The sequence below is a fragment of the Ursus maritimus genome, unplaced genomic scaffold (genome assembly GCF_017311325.1).
Source record: "Ursus maritimus isolate PB19 unplaced genomic scaffold, ASM1731132v1 scaffold_13, whole genome shotgun sequence".
NCBI classification, from domain to species: Eukaryota; Metazoa; Chordata; class Mammalia; order Carnivora; family Ursidae; genus Ursus; species Ursus maritimus.
In genome coordinates this window covers 27325812-27329795 of record NW_024423675.1, presented here as the reverse complement: position 1 = coordinate 27329795, position 3984 = coordinate 27325812, and the positions used below count along the sequence as shown (strand labels likewise).

The window sequence follows — 3984 nt, the reverse complement described above, 5'->3', positions numbered from 1 at the left end:
AGGCCGAGCTGTGTTTCAAACCAAGTTCTCTTTGATTCCAAAGCCCATGTTCCTTCAGTGATGGTGGGGCTTGAGTTGAAAAGGGGGACAATGAGCCAGTGCACCCAGCGGTCCCACGGATCTTTCTCTTGTTTTAACAGTATGTGGATGGAACAGACCCAGGGATGCCCCTTCTTCCAGCTTCTGACCACCCTCCAACCTTTTTCCAGTCTCAACCTTCAGAACCATCATCTCTGCCACCCCGTGCCTCCAAGACCAGCCAACACCCTATTTCGAGCTTAGTTCCTAATTACCCATCAACCATGAGCTCCCAGATTCGTCAGTATTATTCCTCCAGGGTGGAGGCCACGGTCAGCTCCCTGGTCAGCACACATCTGCGGGCCTCCTACACCTACCTCTCTCTGGGCTTCTATTTCCACTGCAAGGATTTGGCTCTGGATGCTGTGGGCCACTTCTTTCACCAGTCGGCTGAGAAGCTTGAGGGTACTGAGCTTCTCTTAAAGACGCAAACCCAGCACAGCAGCCACTCCCTCTTCCAGGATGTGCAGAAGCTGTTCCAAGATGAGTGGGTAAGACCCTGGATGCCATGGAAACCACCCTGGTTCTGGAGAAGAACCTGAACCAGGCCCTTTTGGATCTGCAGGCCCTGGGCTCTGCCTGCACAGACCTCCAGCTCTGTGACTTCCTGGAAAACCACTTCCTGGATGAGGGGGTGAAGCAGGTGAAGCATATCAAGGAGATGAGCGACCACCTGACTAATCTCCACAGGCTGGCTGGCCCCCAGGCTGGCCTGGGCAAGTATCTCTCTTCCAAAGGCTCACCTGAGCATGACTGGGAGCCTCTGAAGCCCAGCAGCCTTTGAGGGCTCCCTCTGGCATCCGTCGGTGCCAGGGCTTGTGGGTGAGCCTTCCCCGCAGGCACCAGGCTTCCTTTTAACCACCTGGGAACCCTCTCCCAAGCCTTGAACCAAATGGAAACAATACAGCTTTTCGAAGAAGAAGGGAAGGGAGGAAGGAAGGAAGGGAGGGAGGGAGGGAGGGAGGGAGGGAGGAAGGAAAGAAGGAAGGAAGGAAGGAAGGAAGGAAGGAAGGAAGGGAGGGAGGGAGGGAGGGAGGGAGAAAAAGTGAGGGGAGGGAGGGAGGGGGAAGGGAGAGAGGAAAGAAAGAAAGGAAGAAAGAAAGAAAAAAGAAAGAAAAAAAGAGAGGAAGAGAGAAAGGGAAAGAGAGGGGCAGTGAGCCACAGCCATTACTGAGTGTGGGAGAGCGATCAGCTATGACAACTGTGAAGAAGAGAGAGCTGAAAGGGCCGAGCCCTCAGAGAAAGGCTTTTGCAGGAGCGAGCAGGAGTAGCGGTTTACTAGGAGTGCTGGCAATTGGGAGAATGCCCTTCTGCCCCCATCCTGAGATGCTTCGACACAGCACACTGATGAGTCCTGTGGCAATCAGACCTTTCCAGATTCTAAGCAGAGTATTGGTAAGAAACAATCGTGTTGTCTCTAAAGAAACCTGAGTCCAGATTTGAAGGCCAAGATGAGACTGGATGGTTCATAAGCCTGACCATACGCTGCAAATTCCTGGCGTCCGCAGGTAAATAGACGCGCTCAGGAGGACTCAGGCATCTGTCGAAGGAGCCTGCTGTGGCCCGAATGATCACATCGCCCAGGGCATGGAATGCTGGCTGACAAAAAACCAGTCAGGGAAGCTATCGTGCTGGCTCCACAGGGAAAACAATGAAGGCTTTGGCTGCTCTGCAAATCCTCTCATCATTGAAGACTCTTAATGGTTTTGCTGCTGACCTCAGTTCTCTTCATCGCCATCCTTTTGACTCCTGTGATCTCTGATTTTGTTTTCCGTCATGCTTTGTATTTGACTCATATTATCATTGTTGCATATATGTCATCACTGAACGCCCAGTAAATGGCTAATCCATCCTAACCACGTGCTAAGCACCTTGCGGGTGCCTGAGAGGCATTTCTTTGACTCTGGAGGAAAATGTGCCAGCTTTTAATACACCATCGTGTTTGTTTTCCTCATCTCGTTAACATATATTTTCGTGGTTTACACATTGTCTTATATTTTCTTTTGAGAACTTGAAGCCAAGGAGGCAGGATGTGTCTGGGAGAGCTCCAGAGAGTCCTAACATAAAGCGTCCAGGAAAAGTGACCTCAGGTTGGCCTCAACTCTGCCCACCGTGCACAGACAACTGGGAGAAGGGAGTGGGCCCTATGGAATCTTCACAGACCTGAGTTCTCAGGCATGACCCAAAGGTAAGGAGAGTTTACAGGCCACTTTTGTTATTTAACTAAAGAGAAATGATTTGCTTTGCTGAAATAGAAATTGCATTTTCCAAAGAGCATTGAGAATGATTAATAACTCCATTGTTTCCCATCCCTTTCAAGTCTGCCCGGTGTGACAGTATATTGTTTAATCAAGAAAATGTATCTCCTCTCTGAGGCCCTACCCAACTGGGGGATTCCAAAGTTGTTGACAGGCTATTTTTGAAAACTACCTGTCTGCTCATGAGGATTGATGAGCTGAAAGAGAGAGAATTCAATAACAACTCAATTTGCCCCCAAGCTCACAGTCCACTGCCTAGTCTCTAAATACCATGAAATATCTGGCCCACAGATATTACTGCTCACTTCATCAAACAGATATATTATGAACCTTTTAATTCTCCTCAAAGGATTAGCTGAACAGCCAAACAGGTCATTTTCACTCACCTTGGAGAGTAATGGCAGAGAAGGCTGTGTTAATCTGCTTCCCACAGTAAGTCCTCAATTATATTCAGTCATTTGACAGAATGAACCAGAGGCTGTAACACGAGACAGAGCCTGAAGGGATCCAGGCAAAAGCTAATAGCAAATTCGCCTATTGAAAATCATCAGTGTGCATACTTTGACTACCTCCAGCAGATTTGCTTTCTGTTTATTCATTTGTTTGTTTTTCAGTGGGCTTGACTCGTCTGAATTAGGCTCTAGAAGTTAGTAAATGTGAGGACCAGAACACAGGATGGAGGAGAGTGGGAGAGAGAGGGGTTGATGTTGGAGAGGCTGGCTGGGGAGACCTGAACCATTTGTGCTTTGTTCAAAGCCAGATGAGAAACTTTGGGTGGGTCTTGAGAAAAGAGTCCTGTGATCTGACTGTTGAGATTCCAGGTAGAAGAATTTTTTCTTCTTTTTTTTCTTGAGGAACAATGTTTATTATCATAATTTTTACATGGTAAAAAGGAATTACACTGAAGCACAGTATATCATTTATTCTCGTAGCTTTCTTGTCCAAAAGAGACCAATACAATACCTTTATTTATTTATTTATTTATTTATTTATTTATTTTACTATAAATTTGTTTGAAACAGCTTTCCGTTTTGCGGGGTGGAGGGACATTTTTACATCGAAACTCCAGCGATACAATGGTGGCAGTCATCGTATGAATTCTTGATTCTTGCGCCAAAGTGTTTGCTTTTGCCAATGTCTCTTCTTTTTTTTTCCCTCCCCCAAATGGAAGAAGCAAGAGAATTAAAAATGAAGCATGGAATGTATCATTATTTTTTTTTCATTTTACTAAGATTTTATCTCAAACCCAAAAATATTTGTAACATTTTTATCTCCCAAGTCCAATAAACACTATATTCTGATAACTAAAAATAGAAAGTGAAATTAGCAAAAACTCATTTGTTCTGGTCTTTTTTTTTTTTCTCTCAGAACTTCATGTATTGGAAAATAATTATGAAAAGGAATATTAAGTCTGGTGCAAGCATCAATAATTGTTCTGGAACTAATTCTACCTAACATGATTTAATAGGTTTTACAGAATTCTACAAACACCAATTTAAATTAGACACACCAAGATTTAAATCCATAAACTGACCATGTGTTTCCTAGAACTGTCGGTGCCGGTCCTCTCTCCATCATGTGTCTGCTCTCACAGTGAAGAAACATTAACAAACATCAGAAGTGACTGACTCTCAGCCCACAAATCTAC

The 3984-nt window shown here is 45.2% G+C and overlaps 1 pseudogene; it reads left to right on the top strand.

The window, feature by feature from the left end:
- The first annotated feature begins 302 nt into the window (after positions 1-302).
- On the top strand, positions 303-862 carry LOC103663528 (annotated as a pseudogene).
- The last annotated feature ends 3122 nt before the right edge of the window (positions 863-3984 follow it).